The sequence below is a fragment of the Artibeus jamaicensis genome, unplaced genomic scaffold (assembly GCF_021234435.1).
Source record: "Artibeus jamaicensis isolate MK-2021 breed Jamaican fruit bat unplaced genomic scaffold, CSHL_Jam_final scaffold_1689, whole genome shotgun sequence".
In the NCBI taxonomy this organism is placed as follows: Eukaryota; Metazoa; Chordata; class Mammalia; order Chiroptera; family Phyllostomidae; genus Artibeus; species Artibeus jamaicensis.
This window is the reverse complement of record NW_026522029.1, coordinates 1,040,726-1,057,881: the sequence shown is the minus strand read 5'-3', so window position 1 is coordinate 1,057,881 and position 17,156 is coordinate 1,040,726. Positions and strand designations below refer to the sequence as shown.

General features: G+C 43.5%; 1 non-coding gene across 1 annotated transcript; it reads right to left on the bottom strand.

The window, feature by feature from the left end:
* Positions 1-16,817: 16,817 nt before the first annotated feature.
* LOC119041757 (small nucleolar RNA SNORA28) lies at positions 16,818-16,939 on the bottom strand. The gene has a single exon (XR_005081101.2). It is a non-coding gene; the product is annotated as a small nucleolar RNA SNORA28 (small nucleolar RNA).
* Between the last annotated feature and the right edge of the window lie 217 nt (positions 16,940-17,156).

Sequence of the window (17,156 nt, the reverse complement as noted above, 5' to 3'; positions counted from 1 at the left end):
TGAAAAGGATCCTAAATCTTATTTCAGGGAGGATATGGTTAGTAAAACAGGAAAAGTTAGTATAAACATAAAATATTAAGTGGAATATTTAGTATGCTTAGGGGCTGATTATTCAGGTTAATGAGACTGGTTAGAGTTTGAAACTATTAAAAATAACCAGAAGATATTCTCCCAGAACCGATTATGTTGTGGCTATACATTTTTGAAACTTTCGACAAATTCAACTCCATAAACATTCTTGGAGCACCTGCTATGTGTCAGGTGGGCTGGGTACCAAGGATACAAAGGTAAAAACGCTTGCATTCCTGCCACCATCGTAATGAGTAATTTGAACTGTACGGACACATCTAAGGAAGCCCAGAGGAGGGGAGGAATAATTCTGCTGGTCTGGGGCTAAGAGGGGCAACAATGAAACTGGACCTCGAATGTTTCATAGGACTTCACTGCACTAGCAGAGGGAGGAGGATACTCTTAGTGTAGGAAACAGTGAGAAAACCCACAGAAGTGTGGAGAAGTGTGGTGTGCTTGGGCAATGAGCTACACAAGGCTGGAGAGGGAGTCTGGGCAAACTGAGAAGGGATCTTCACAGCCGTGATACAGTGTTCGGACTTGATCTCACACAGTGTCGAAAAGGGGGTTGGGAATCAGATAATAAAACGGGCAATTTGTTCCTGAAATGACCTATATAGGACTTACCTTGTGCTGAATGCACTGAAAAGTGTAACAGATTTGAGAGTCAGAGGCCCTGGGTTTGAATCTCACATCTGTCCGTCACAAGTCATGTGACCTTCACCAGTATACTTAATCCCAGCTGTAAAAGGAGGCTAATGAGTATAGCAGTCTTCCAAGGTTGTTATGAGAAAGGAAAGAAACAATATGCAGGGCACATGCCTGGGTTGCAGACCAGTTCCCTGCAGGCCAGTTCCCAGCAGGGGACGCACAAAAGGCAACCATACATTGATGTTTCTCTCCCTCTCTCCTTTCCTTCCCCTCTAAAGGTAAATAAATAAAATATAAAAAAAAAAAGAAAGAAAGAAACAATATGAGTGAAAAACACTTTCTACACTGGAAAAACACTGTGTAAACGTTAATTACTAATATTGGTTTTTGGTGCAAAAAAGAAAGATCTGGGATAGTTTAATACCATCTCTCTATGTTACAGAGAATTCTTGGTTTTCAGCAGTGTAAACACTAATGTTTTGCTTTTCACATGCCATGAAAACCCTTATTAGCTGCGATGCCTCTAAACTTGCTGTTCATCCTAGCAGGCACAAGAGCAAAGGGAGAATAGCATATTTTTTTTTTAGTATTTTCCTGTGCCAAACACTTGATATCATCATCTCATTTAATCTCCACTGTAACACTTTAATGCAGTTATTGTTCCCATTCTACAGGTTAGAGAATCAACGTTGACAGTCGTAAACATGTTCACATTGGAAGGTGGCAGGACTTGGATTTGAAAGTCTTGTCTACGCTGACTCTAATTTGTTCCACACACTAGGCTGTAGAGAGCACATAGTTGATGCTTAAACAAAATACTCCTCATCTTTTTTCTCCAGTTACTCCCCCACGGCGAGCCTACTAAAACAACCGTGCTTATGACTACAAGACTCCATGACCACAGCTGATTAGATCACTCCTGATCCAAGCTGGACCAATCACATTCCTCTTTCTGAAATTTGGACCAATCATCTGTGGGAACCAGGCAGAAAAGACAAGCAGAATCTGGGCCTCAGCCCACTAGTATAATGTGTCAGAGTCACATTCAGGCCCAAGAATGGAAGAGTCAGAGAATATGATGTCCTGGGGGGGAAGATGAGCTGCACAGACAGGATCAGGGACCAGGGACCCTGTGCCCATACAGAGTGTGGAGGGTGAAGGGCTGTCTCAGCCCCTGGTGGCCTTGGAGTTTCCGGCTCTAATTCATGTGAGATCTTGACATCCTTACAACAGTTTCTTTCTTTATTTACAGTACCTGTCCCCACAGTCAGACAACCTCATGCAAACACAGCACACAGTAAATGATTACAAAATGATTTGCTGACTGGTGTGTGTTTTGTCATTTTTTGACATCTTCATCTTGAGCAGTCACTTACTGTACTTCATCGATTTCGGTGTAATTCTTTGGTCTATCAATTACTCTTCCAATTTGGTCTTGGGGCCATTTTTCTGGAAGGATGAATAATCAGTGTCTTAAAATCACTCACCCCCAAAAAGGTGGTGAGATCCTAGAATAGATGTATTTGGAAAGCATTTGTGGGAACTTTAGGCTATTTAAGATGGTCTGAATACCCATGAATAAATAACATAATGTCTCTCAACTTAACAGGATGCTTTACTTCAGTGTATTTTAAAAATTAATTTTTAAAATAAGGTAGGATTTTTGGTTCCACTTTTAATAACCATGCATTTATTTTTTTAACATAAAGTAGAAAGGGCAAGCACTGAAAAGCAAAGAACAATCTTTGTGGAATCAGCGGAAAAGCAGCGGCGGGTTACACGTTTCCCCCGAGGAGAGCCCTGCCGCCACACACTTTCAGTGTCAGGGAGACGATGTGACCTCAACACTGAAAGGAAGAGATAAGCATTCGTCTCCGAAGCAGTTAGTGGAAACGAGAGGACAACTCAAGCTGAAGAGGTTAACTCATCTCCATTTTTAACTATTTAAAAAAATCTTGCTCTAAATTTTATTTTTTAGCCTTTTGAATGTAAACCTATGCTAATGTTAATAAATCTTTAGTTTTGTTGCTTCATAAAAGTTCTATCTGCTGTGAAAGGCAAGGCCCAATCTCTAGGAAAGGCCAGTGCACTTGGGCTCGGTCACCCAGGCCTCAGGGGGCCGGGGATCGGGATGTTGGGGCTGCAGCTCAGGCAGCAGCTTTCTCGGTCAGTTCCTAGGCAGGAAAGGAGCATCACCATTCGGAATGTTGTCACATACTAATAAAACGGCAGACATCACGATACCATTGTCCAGCGCACTGACCTCATTCCCAGTGTGGATTCTGAGTATGGGGAACCCTTTCCAGCTGTGGAGATACGTAAAGTGACTTGGAGGCAGAGGACTGGGTAGCTCGGGCCACTGCCAGGTCTTTGCTGTGTGATCTTGGGCCAACCATTTAACCTCTCTGAGCTCAGTTTTTCATCAGTAGAATAGTGCTAATAGGAGAGAGGTCCTTAGAAAATAACTTTATCTTTTAGGCATGTGGGGTTGAATCTCCTAGAGAGGTTGTGGGTAGGATTAGAAAAATTCCATATTTGACTAGCGTAGTGCCTGGGGCAAGGTAATCGCTCCAAAACTGCACTCTCCTTTCTTCTTTGCATTGCTCAGTGCTGAGCACTAAAAACCAAGAATAACGTGATCCACAAGGGCCAATGCCTTTCCTGTGGATGTCGACATTCTAGCCCAACCACCAGTGAGGCCTGAGACCTGGTCTCCTACCTGGCCCACAGTTCTGAGACCTGGTGGGTAGAAGAGGGTATGCGCCTTTAATGGACAGGTGGAAGCCATGTCTCTTGGGACTTCAGGTACTTGGGGAAAAACAGACTCTTCTGCACATTTGGGTTTCAAAATAAAATCTCTAAACTAGGTAGAGATCTACTTAAAACTTGAGTGATTGTTTCAAGTGATCAGTGTCTGAGAACGGAAAAGTTAGCTTCGCCAGAAATACTTAGAAAAGGAGGCACTAGGGAGGGTGGGCCTGGTTGGGAGCGTCTGAACTCGTGGGGGTCGGGCATGGAGGTGGGGAACATGGAGTAGAGAAGAACGCCTCCACATTCCTTCGTCAGCTGCGAATTGCTTTGTAAGGGAGGATTCCCCACTCGGGATCAATAAGCAGTTCTCAGAGCTGATGTTCTTTAAAGCATGTAAAAGTGTGGAAGCAATCACACTGTGGGGGAGTTTCCCTGGGGCCCGAGGCGTGCCGAGGTGGGAGAATGAAGGCTGCCCTAGAGGGCTCGGGAGAGAGGAAGGGAAACAGCCGTGAGCATCTCTGGAAGGAAGAAACCAGTGATGCACACACAGGGTGAGAGAGAAGGAGCCGGGAGACGGGGGCCCCAGGAAACAGCACATCCCCCCTCACTCCACATTTGAAAACATAATAGTCTTGTTTTTAAAAAACCAGGAACTGGTTCACACTCTATGAAAGTTTGTTTTTAACCAATGAGTAAACAAGGCAGGCTTTCATTTAATAGATATAATCCTCCACCGTTACCGTCCATTGTCCCAGGCACGTGGGCTTGCCAGCATGCAGCAGACTGACAGTGAAGTTTAATTCTATGGTCTAGGACCCAGTGACACTGAGCAGACAGATCCAAAAATGGAGACATGTACCGCTTCTCCTCTTGCTTGCGCTGGAGGTTTGTTGGTCTGGGAAGCAACCAAGACGATAGGAACTCAAGTTGGAAGCTCGATTAAGAGAAAGGTGCAAACAGGGGAGGAAGCTACCAGCTACTCTGCTATGCATCACTTCGGTCTTTCTGGGTCTTTGTTTCCTCTTCCAGTAAATGAGGATAATAACCATCTCTCGGGCTTGTGGTGAAAATAAGATTAAACAAGAACATATAACAGCGCTTGGCCTATGACACTAGATACTGAGCAAATACATGTTGGTCCATGTTCTCTGACAGACCCACAGGTCCCACCATGTGCTCTGGAGAGGCACGTGCTGAAATGTGCTTCATGTCGTCTAAGGGAAATGGGGAGTGGACGATGGGGTCTAAGCTTCCTCTTCCTTCACCATCAAGGGGCAAGAGTTAAGTCAGGGGCACAGATATTTTGTGCAGCTTACTGTGTCAGAGGGCTGTTGGTCGTGGGAAGGTGAGGGATGGGAGGGATGGCTCTTTTGAGATCTCCGTTAATCATACACTAGATGGCTTCCATTTTCTGCTATGATTTACTTACTGATGGCCTGTAAAGAGATAGCCTTAGAGAGGTTGCCAAAAGAAACTCAGCATTCGGTATCCATTCCTCTTGAATATCGCAGTAGGCACTTTCCAATGCAATACCCTGTTTGCTCCTCAGACTTACCCTAGGAAGTAATCTCTGCTCTAAGGTAGGAAAGACTACAAACAGAGAGATTGATGTGCCTGCAGACTTATTATAATCAGTGTCTGTGTTCTGAGATTATAGGTAAATATTGAGCCAATGGAAGGAGAAGGAAAGAAGACAGAACAAGAACAAGTTGTCAGCACTGATTGAAGGTCTTCATTGCTTCTGCTGTGCACATCTCTGCAATGCACTCAGGTAACCTCCAGAGGTTCCAGCACACATGGAATCTCTCCAGCCACCCCAGAGAACATTCCTGGAGCTTCTGCTCAGGAAAGAAGCCCAAGAGCAGACAGCTACTCACAAAATAGACTATTTCAGAAATTAACCTTTCATTGATGAGTTTAATTTCATTGCCAAGCAGACAGGCCTAGGTTGGCCATTAGTGCTTCTCTAGGGAGGGGCCAAGCTGCGGGATGGTTTATAAGCATGTTGTTACTCTATATTGCTATTTGCACAATGAGAAAAAGAAACCACCACTCCTTAAATATCTCCTGCCTATGGGCCAGCATCTTATGTACATCATCTCATTTAATTCTTACACCTGTATGAAATATATATTATCACTCTTATTTTATGGACAAAAAGCTCAAGCAAGTTAAGAGGCTTGCTGAAGTTCACAATGAGTGGCAAAGCAGTGATGCACAGTCCACCTTTTTAATACTCAGACTGCAGTCTTCGTACCTCACCACAGGGTCTCTCAAAGAATCCCTGCGTTGAAATGGGCATCACATCTGGGCTCTGAGAGTTCAAGTCTGCTGCTCTCCTGAATGAAGGTCTTCCTCTGGAAAGTTGACTTCCCTCCCCAAACCTTTACACCAAGATAAATGCATGGACCAAAGATAAGAAGGATGACCTGTCTCTTCCTAGGCACCTCCCAAGTTCATGATCCAGAAACGCAGGGCACTCCGCTCACCCTCCATCACGGATTCCAGCAAGTTTGTCGTCTTTCTTCCCAGTGTTTCCTGTATTCACTCCTTGTCCTCTAATCCCACTGTCACCACACTCTGCTGCACTATTTCACTAGTTTCCCAGCTTCTCCTGGCCTGCAGGCTTTCCCCATTTTAAATCCTGCTGCTAGATCAGTCTTCCCCAACCATTTTGTAAATGTCAATTCTCATTCAGAAACATTCCATTGATATGATGCAGCCATTGAGGCTGATGTTGGAGAAGGATAGTTAATGAATGACATGACATGGAAAAAATGTTCACAGTATGTTGTTAAGGGGAAAAAAAGGTTACAAAGTACACCAAATGTTAACGTGGTGATCTATGTGCGGTGGGCTTATGGATGACTTTATCTTCTTTTTGCCTGTCCAGAGCCCTTTAATTTTTTTTGCAATAAACATTATTCTTGTAATAAGATTTTAAGAAGTAGAAGTTACTGTTAAAAATAATGAGAAGACACTCAGGGTAGTGTAAAACAGAACAATAATGAGATCCCGTTTTTTACCATTCAATTGGCAAAACAAAAAAAAGCAAAGGAGTTAAAATAGCTGGTGTTGGCAGGGTTGAGGTCAAGGTTATGCTCACACACTGTAGGTGGGGGTGTAAACTGATACGGTCTTTGTGCAAGATAATGTGCAAGATTCTTCAAAGTGAAACATTTGCATAAACTTTAACCCAACTTTCTAGTTTTAAGAATTCATCATACAGAAAGATGGTTCTCAGAGTTTAATGTACACCAACAGCCTCAGCATCCCCTGAGAACTTGCTAAAAATGAAAATTTTCAGGCCCCACTGCTGACCTACCAAATCGGAAATTCTGGGAGTGGCGTCTAATAATCTGTGTTTTAATAAGACCTCTAGGTCATTCTGATGAACAACTTAGATTTGAGAGCCATGGCTACAAAAATACCCTTTTTTAAATTAAATTTATCGGGGTGACCTTGGTTAATAAAATTATATAGGTCTCAAGTGTACAGGTCTATGATACATCATCTGTATATTGCATTTTGTGCTCACTACCCACAGTCAAATCTTCTTCCATCACATGTATTTGACCCCTTTTACCCTTTACCACCCTCTTCCTCCTGGTAACCACCTTCCTGTTGTCTGTGTCTATGAGTTTTTCTTATTTGTTAAGAAAGTACCTTTGTGGGAACAATGGTACAAGGGTAAATATACAATCATATATACAGTACTACCTTCTTTATAATGTTGTAAAATTAAAAACCACCTATGTATTCAATAGGGAAATTGCTAAATACATTACATTAATTGATCCTGAGTCCAATTTACGGTGTGCCAGCTTAAGTGCTTGTCCCATTCCTCCAAGCTGGAGGGCTGGTTGTCCCCAGACAGCGTGGAATACACCCACCTCCCTGCCTGTGCTAATACCATTTTGCCTTCTGAATCAAGCCTTATGTCCTCCATGGAACCTCTCTTGGGAGCCCTCACCGTGGGGTCCTCCTGAGGCCCTACCCCGAGTCAAGCCTCTCACCAGATGCTGGGCCTCCTGGCCTGTTCTGCCCTGAAGCATTTCAGGTCTGTTTCCCCCGAGACACTACCACACCTTGGGGCAGGGGCCGCTCTGTTCTTTTTTGTTCTCTGGATAAATGGCTGTAGTTGATGAAATGATGATAGATTCGTACTAACACTTATTTGCTCTCTGTACTTCACAGATTTGATTTATATGGCAGCGGTGATGGCAAGCAGACAAACAGGCCCCCAGCACACCAGTCCCTGGAATTTAGGAGTTGGATCGGGGATGGAAATGAGACTTCCCTAGGTATATCTTTTCATACAGCTTGACTTCTGAGTTATAGAAATGTTTTCCTTATTCACAAATAAAATCAACTGTGAAAAGACGAAAAACAAAACGAAGCTTAAAACAATATGAACAGAAACAAATGAATCGAGCTATGCATCAAATTCAGAACCTTACCACACAGAGAAAAGAAGCAAAATTTTGCGTGTACTTTGTGGGAATATTCTAGTGATAAAAAGAACTTCAAAGAGATTTTGATTTTACTTACTTGATTATTTCTTAATAATTATAATGCTATTGGAATTTTGAAACTATTCTATGTCTATTTTTGGACAAAGCAAACAAACTAAATATATTTATGTCATCATGTGGTAAACAGAATAATGCCCCTCTTCTCAAAGCATCCACACTTGGAACCTGTGAATATGTTATATTAAATGACAAAGGGAACTTTGCAGATAGAGTTAAGGTTTGCTTAATTTAGATATATTATTGCAGATTCCCTAAGTGGATGCAGTGAAATCACATGGGCCCTTAAAAGTGAAAGAGAAAGGCAGAAGAGTAAGAGAGGCAACAAGGGAAGGAGAGGTAGCAGACTGCCAAATCGTGACAAGGATTCAACCCGCCATTGCTGGTTTTGAGGGTAGAGTAAGGGGGCCATGAGCCGAGGCATGCAGGTGGCCTCCGGAAGCTGGGACTGCCCCTCAGCGGACGATCAGGAAGGAAAGGGCAACCTCAGTCTGCATTCCCAGGAACTGAATACTGCCAACAACCTGAATGAACGCAGATTCTCTCCTGGAGACCCCAGAGAGCAATGCAGCTCTGCTGACTTCTTGACTTTAGTCTGATGCCTCGGCTGAGATCCATAGCAGACTTCTGCAGACGTGTAAGGTAGATATGTATTGTTTTAAGATGCTAAATTTGTGGTACTTTGTTACGATAGTGTATTAGTTTGCCAGGGCTGCCGTAACAAAGCACTGAGGACTGGGTGGCTTTAACGACTAACATGTATTACCTCACAGCCCAGCCCCAAACCGAGGCGGCAGCAGGGCTTGTGTCTCTGAGGACTGTGAGGGATGGATCTGTTCCAAGTTCCTCTCCTTGGCTGGTAGATGACCATCTTCTCTATGTTTTTATATCATCTTCCCGCTACATGCGCCTCTATGTCCAAATCTCCCTTTTTTATAAGGACACCAGTCATATTGGATGAAAGCCCACCTTAATAATTTCATGTTTACTTGATTATCTCTGCAAAGACTGTGTCTCCAAATAATTTCACATTCTTGGATGCGGGGGTTAAGGAATTATACACACACCAACTTTATGTTATGTTTAATTTATAAATTCCCTCTAACCGTGTCAACTGAAAGGCCCCAAGAGCAGTGACATCACTGCAGCAGTGAGCACCCCTAGCGCCCAGATCTTGATCTCTACATATCATTTCCCACCCAAGGAACCAGGGCTCCTCGATGAAATAATTGTTCTGGCTCTGGTGCAAGGCCAATCAATGCAAGGGAGCCTGGGAACCTCGGTGAGCAAGGAAGAAAGGAAATACTTACAGAGTAATGAGGTCATGTCAGAAGGACACAGGATCCTGCTTGAAGGGGTCTTCAAGGCCAAGTTCGGGAGCATTTAAACATCAAAAAAGAAAATGACAGTAATAGATTATAATCCATTGAAGTTTTTTAAAACAAATCCATGAGTCTATCATTATACTAAAAAAAAGGAGAATTTTAAAGAAAAGGAGATAATAAATGTAGAAGGAGAGAGAGAATTAGAATATCACTACATCTCAGCCCCTAATGCAATAATTGAATCAGCCAAGGATCAGCAAGAGATCCTAAGCTCTGAGCAAACAGGGTTTCCAGTAACAAGATGTTCATGTAGCATCAGTATATCGCCTCACAAGTCATGTATTAGTTACAAAGACGGGAAGGTACCTTTTTAAAGATGGAGAGATTTGGTGGTTATGGCTTTAATTAAGTGTTAGCATCGCCAACAGTGGAACAATCTGATGTTATTTAAGCCTCTGACTGGAGGCCTACCTGATAAGAGGTACACCTTTGGATTATTCTTGACAAAAAATACTTAACTTGAATTTAACCATGAGAAACAACCATATACATCCAGAATATAACAAATTCTATAGACAATTGGACTGGATTCTTCATAAAAGTCAATGTTATAAAAAACAACAACTACAACTAAAAAAGAATTCAGAAGACTATTCTCGATGAAAAGAAACTGCCCTGGCTGGTGTGGCTCAGTGGATTGAACACCAAACTGCAAAGCAAAGGGCCGCTGGTTCGATTACCAGTCAGGGCACATGCCTGGGTTGCAGGCCAGGTCCCCCGTATGGGGCAAGCAAGAAGCAACCACACATTGATGTGTCTCTCTCTCCCTTCCCCTCTCTCTGGAAATAAAAAAATAAACAAATCCCCCCTCCAAAGGAGCTAAAGAAAACACTATATGCAATATGCAAACTTCACTGGATTAATAATTTTAAAAAAATTTTATAAATGACATTTTGGGAACAATTGGGAAACTTTTAGTAGGAAACATATATTTAATAATTATAGAATGTGTTGCTAGTTTTTTCTTCAGTGTGATAATAGCCGTAATGATGTTTGAGAACATCTTTGCCCTTGGGAGACACATGCTGAAGTTATTTGGCTCAGTGCCAAGGTATCTGCAAGTTATTGAAAATAGTTCAGGAAAAATATCAGGTGCGAGAACTGGCTCTTGCCAGCTCCTGAGAGCAGATAAATATACAAGAATTCTGAAAGCCATTTGTTAAACTCCTGGATTAATTTCAATAGCTTGAAATCAGCCACAGTGGGAGTTTTAAGGCCACAGAAACTGGCAAATACTGCAAAGGGGGCTCCTGCTGCCCCCCAGAATCACCGTATGTGGGGGTCACATGTGGATAGTGGGTGAAACCATTCAAGTGTGCCTCTGTTCAGTACAGCGTTCTTTCAGTCTTTGTGAAGATTTAATTTTTTTTCTAGATAAGAAGTTAGAAAACACAGAAAAAGTCCTTCCTTGCTGGGACTCCTGAGAGCACAGAGAGGACAGAGCAGAGAGAGGGACGGTGCACGGGCATCCGCCAGGTGAGACTCTGAGACGTGTCCATGTGCCCCGCCCTGGCCCCCCCAGGAGAGGGGAACGTATCCCGCTTCTCCTTGATGTGTACAGGTCTCTCTTCCTTCCCTCTGGGCCTGGAGTGGGGCTGCTGTGTTGGCGGTTTGCCTGGCTTTGCAGGACCCAACAGGAAGCCTCCAGTTGTGGTTCCTTTGGATGAAAAGGTCCAGGGCAGACTGGGACTTGTGCGCTGACGAAGGCACCTATGAGTGGCCATCTGGGCTCTTCATTTTCCTCTTCCTCTCACTTGTCTTTCCGTCACTGATTCCCTGTTCCTCTGCTCTCCGTGCTACCACTTGTGTTCAGGAATGCCTCTGCTCAATCTTCCCCACCCTCCAGAAGACTCTCAAGACCACCTCCTCTGAAACCCCCTCATGATCGCCTCTGCCCTCTTCACCACGCCCCACGGCACCAACGTCTGTGTTATACCCTGTCATAATCTGTGCCAGGATTGAGTTCTGTGGCTGATTTTAATTTATTTTATTTTATTTTTTTATGCTCACCTGAGGACATGCTCATTGATTTTAGAGAGGAGAAAGGATGGAGAAAGAGAGCGAGAGAAAAATCAATCGGTTGCCTCTCATACATGCCTCAACCAAGGACTGAACCTACAACCTAGGCATCTGCCCTGACAGAGAATTGAACCCACGACCCTCCAGTTTATGGAACAACATTCCAACCAACTGAACCACATTGGCCAGGGCTGTAGCTGATTTTTAAACTGATCTGTAAGTTCCTGGAGGGCAGGAACTAGATTCGACATGTACTTGCTATGTGAAAAACATTCTTTTATCACAAGTAGCGGAAGCATAAAATATCTATTGGATTCAATTGAATTTCCTCTCTGTCACCTCTCAATAGTGTTTTTTCCCTTTTTCCATTGTTCTCCCCTCTCGTCCCCCCGTTTTATTCATTGGTTCCAGGCCCTGCCCTTGCTCACGTGAGCTTCTGTCCCGCTTCCTCTCCTGGGCCCTCCAAGGCTGGAGTGTGGCTGGCTCTGAGCCTGGGCCTCTTCTCAGCCACAGAGCTTCTCTTGCCCGCGGAGTCTGTGCACCTAATTCCATGGCAAGAAGAAAAACTGCCTCAGAGAAACTGGATCATTACACACTGTCCTCAGTCAGGCTGCCTGTCCCCAGAGCACCCGGCTCCTCGTAGGACGCCATGTGGGGCGGCGCGGGCGGCACTCAGACATCTGCCTCGCACATTTTTTTCTCTCCCATCCCCTCTCCGCCCGCCACCACCCCCCTTGCATTCTCTGGACTGATTCTTGTGGTCAAATCTCACACATTTTCTCAATCTCTATGCAAACCAGGTAGGATTGACAGCCGAGGAAAGCTGTGCAGTGCCTGGGCCGGGAGTTATCTGTTCTCCCTCGGAGGGAAAACCTTTGAGCTGCGTGACAGTGCCTCGAAGCCATGGCCCTTGTCCTAGACTCTGCCCTGGCCCAGGAGAGCGCCTGACCCCTGCTAATGTGTGGGGCCTTTAGCCGCAGAGAGTGGGCGGGGGAGGTAACCAGAGCCCCCCACATGCCAGTGATTCATGTCCTCTGAAGGGATCAGAGTGTTATTAGAAACCTCGCCTGCCAAATGCAGGGCAAATGTAACCAATTTATTAATGCTGCAAGACCAATGTGTGAAATTGGGCCAAGAGAAGAGGGGCGTCAGGCCCTCTCCCCACTTCCTGCTGGCTGGCAGCGGCAGAGGGAGGCGGGACACAAAGGGTTTTGTCTTCTGCAGGAGAATGTTGCTGTCCTCACCATGTGTGACAGTGGCAGCAAGTATTCCCAGCCCAAGTTTCAGAGGGTTGAGACATGACGGTGTGCACCACCCCCCGCCTGGCTGTGGTGCCCCCCCCTGCAGTGTGCAGGTTGGGGGGACAGGCCTGAGGCTTGGGCTCCCACTCTGCTGGCTCTGCTCCGAGAATGCAGGAGTAAGAATGCTCTGCATTTGTGGCCGCAAGTCTCTCAATCTCTAAACTGATGTCGTTTAGAGACACTAAAGCTGGTCACTTAGCCCTTTGTGGCTTTAGAGTGGTCTCTCGATATTTCACGGGTAGTTGCAGTTCCCTTCAGAGCAGCACGCATTTTATCTGTCTCATTGCTTTTAATCATCCTTTAAATAGGTGACTGGGTTAAAGAAGACATTAGCAGTCGCCATGTATTAAAGAGTTACTATCTTTATTATACACGATCTCATTGAATACCCATCACAAGTACCCACATGATGTAGGTATTGTTATTCTAGATCAAAGTGGAGGAAATTGACCTCAGAGAGTTAATGAACTTGCTCAAGACTATAGGTTTCAGTGGACAGGATTCAAGCCCATGTCTGTTAAACTATGGTCTTCACCACCCAGGATTAAGGAGTAGAATCCCGTGATGCTATTGTGTACTACAGTGGGAGTGTCAAGAAGTAAATAAATACAGGGAATCTAGGCTGCCCTGTATTTCAGATGACCAACTTTCAAAAAATTGGCTTACCATAAAAACAATGGATGCACATTTCACAAGAGCAGGAGTGAGTGTTTGTGATGATTGAGAGATATTCAGAAACTCAGCATGCTGTCAGGCTTTTAGGGATTGGCGTCTTTATCGTAGTGCAGGACTGTGGGGGTGGATGAGATCTGGTTATTTTACATTCCTGCCTATTTAGATCCCGGCTAAATAAATGTCCTTTATTTTGTAATGTGTCTCTACATGTCATGTCTCAACACTAAAGGCAAGGTAATGTCTAGCAGGGAAGTCTGATTAGTAAATGTTGAATCAGTGTCTTGTCAATAGTTCTTTTATGAAAAATTAACATTTGTTAACTGTTGATTATGAACATGAATATTTGAAGTTGCTGATGGAGTCCCCATGCCCTGAAGCTACTAAATCCACAAGTTTATTTCTTCTGGAAACGTGCTTAATGCATTGGTGCTGTGTTCTGATTGACACAAGGTGCCTAAAGGGTGGGGTTGCCTGCCATTTCTGGAAGCTTTCTCTCCTCTCCCTTTTCCAGGGATGTTTTAGTGGGTCCTGAGGCTGCTGTGCACCATGAGGAGGGGAGGAGGATTGATTCCAGCATTACTGAGATGTGCAAGGAAGGCTCAGTCTTCATTCTGAATTAAAACCCATTCCGAGTCCTCTTGTTTGTTTCCATATCTAGAAGAGCATCCTTATTTCTTCCCTCTTCTCCTATAAGCTATAACTCACCCAGATATTTTTAGGGGAATAATTACTCACTAGAAACAAATCTGTGAGTCAATGAGGTTATATTTATGTACTGAAAAACAAATTTTAATATCTAAAAAAAGTGAAAAAAATGTTTTCTGTCCCTTCGATATGGCAGCACTGAAGGCTCCCCCGCCCCCACCCCAGAGGACTTGAAAATTGGGTTGTCCTCTGAGTTGAATTAGTAAAATTCACACTCACTGGCAGGGGTTGCCATGGAGGCTAAAAATGACGGTAACTCCAAAAATAAGAATGGTAGTAATCACAACGCAAAGCACTGACTACGTAAGTGTCAACCCAATCAAAGTTGAGCCAGGAACTCTTCCAAGGAGACGTGACTGAAATGTAAGTGTGATTTCATAAGAGGAAATATGTTCAATTCTATCCGGAGAGTGACTGTAAATAGGCTGAGAAGGATTAAAGGGACAATCTGAAGAGCACTGATCTTAACCTTTTAGATGAATGGCTTTGAGCATTTGCGGTTTTCACGGGAAAAGGTTTCCTACGGTGAAGGTCAGTGCTGGCACCCAATTGGTCATGGCCAGCCCACAGGCATGTTTTGCTTGGCCCACACTATATTGACTCACAGTATTTTAAAAAGTTGTCAAGACTTTTCATTTAGAAAAATACAGGTGTCTAGCTTTGATTGAAAAAACCGGGAAGACCTGAGTTCAGCAGGCTGCCAAGAATGGGCTGGAGCTATATAACAGCAGCTGCTCCCTTTGGAAAGGCTCGCTGTCTGGTTTGCCCCAGTCCCCACTCTCCCCTATCACCACTGCTCCCTGCCTTGCTTTACTCATCTGGGTGAAGCTGTTTCAAGCCTCTGTTGGTGTTTGAGTGTGTGACCCCCCTAGTGGGTAAACTTGCCTTTGGCTACTTGAGCTGAAATTAGCTTCTTAAGACCCTGAATTCTCCTCGTTCTGTCTGATTCCACGCTCCGCACTCAACCTTCTGTGAATCTGGCTCCCATGTAATTTGCCTCCAGAGAAAGAATGCATTGATCTTCTGCCCTGAGCATCTTGCTCTGTATGAGGTGGTGCACAGAGTAAATGTAAAAAGGCTTCAGCTCTGGCGTCAGGCGGATCTGGTTCCAATTCCAACACTATCACTTACTAGATAAGGTCACCCTGAGGCCTCTCGGCACCCTGCCAGTCATCTTCTCCTGGAGATGTTGCCCTGGGTCACCTTGGGCCACATACCAGGATATTCAAATTGCAAGAACATTTTTATGGGCACCATTGATACCCCTAAGTCACAAATAACAGCAGCCCCAAATCCAACCAACCAGCAAGCATAAACTTCTCTAGAAGAACATTCCAAAAGGGTAGAAATGAATTAATTAAGGACACAGCTCTGTGCTCTAGAGAGGCTGAGGCAGGATGGGGACCAGAATACGGGGCTGGAACATAGGAGACTTGCATTCAAGTCCTGGGGCTTCCCTTAATCAACCTGTGAACTTAATAAAGTCATTAACTGCTCTGAGCCCCTCAAATATAAGTTCCCTCCCTACATACCCAGTAGAAATTTTGTGAGGATTAAAGGAAATAAGGAGGGCAAGACGCTAGGTAAATTGTACAATGGAATTGTTCATATCAAAATTTTGTAAGCCCCAGTCAATGCAAGACTTGGAAGTAGGAAGAAGAAGAACCCAAGAAGTCTTTACCAGGAGTCTGTAGCCAGCCAGAGGGGTGATCACAACCAAAAGATTCGTGCCAGGCTCAGAGAACCCATAACTACCAAAGCCTGGAGTTACCCCCAGTCAGACTCTGGTTTGTGAAATAAAACAATACCCAGTGAGGATGCGGGTAGGGGAACGTGGCTCACAAACACTGTGAGTAAAATTGTGAGCTGGGACAAAGGGCAATTGGGCGGTACCTACTGAAATTTTCAGTGTACACGCCTGTTGACTTAGCAGTTCCCTTCAAGAATTATCCTGGAGGAGCATTAGAGGTTGACAAGAATACCTGTATTGGAATATTGAAGGCAACATTATTGGTAATAGAAAACTGAAAGGTGGGTGATTAATGCACTTTGCATATTCTTACTATAACTACTGTGCAGCCATTAATATAAATTAAGTAGACGCATATAGAGTTGACCCTTGAACAATGTGGGAGTTAGGGACACCAACCGAACATGCAATTAAAAATCCACACATAACTTTTGATTCTCCAAAGCTTAATTACTAACAGCCTACTACTGACCAGAAGCCTTATTGATAATAAACACAGGCAATTAACATAAGCTTCATATGTTGTATGTGTTATATACTGTATTCTTACCATAAAGAGTCAAGAAAATGATAGGACAGAGAAAATACATTTATAGTATGTGTTTAAAAAAATCTTGGACTTGCCCAATTCAAACCTGTGTTGTTCAAGGGTCAAGTGTATATTAGAATAGAATGAGTGTCTATAATGTGTGATTGAGTAAAGAAAAGCAAACTGCAGTTTAGTATAAGCAGTGTGACCATGTGTTTAAAAAATAATATATCTATTTTTCTAGGTATATATACATATATCTAAAATATATATAAATTATATATATATATGTTTTTATATATGGAAAAATTCTATCATTTTTTTAACATTGATGTCCACTGAGGAATAGGAGTATAGTATAAAAAAGAGACTTCACTTTTTACTTAATATACTTTTATAATATGTGAATATTTCACAATGATCATGCATGACTTCGGTAATTTTTTCAACACCACCTAAGTCTATACAACAGCTTGTCTCACAGAGACAAGAGCATCAGAAAAGATCCGACTTTATTTCTCAAGCTCAGACTGTGTCAGATAGTTTTGACCATCTGCCACAGAGTGTTGCCTGCAATACTTTTGCAATTTTTAAAACACAATTAGGCCAGGTGCTGAAAGACAAATACCATATGATCTCACCTTTAACAGGAGGCTAAACAACAAAACAAACAAGCAAGCAGAAAAAAAAAACAACAAAGACACTGAAATAGAGAACAAGGGGATAGTAACCAGAGTGGAGAAGGAAGGGAAGTTAAGGGGAAAAAGGGAGAGCGATTTGGAGGAACAA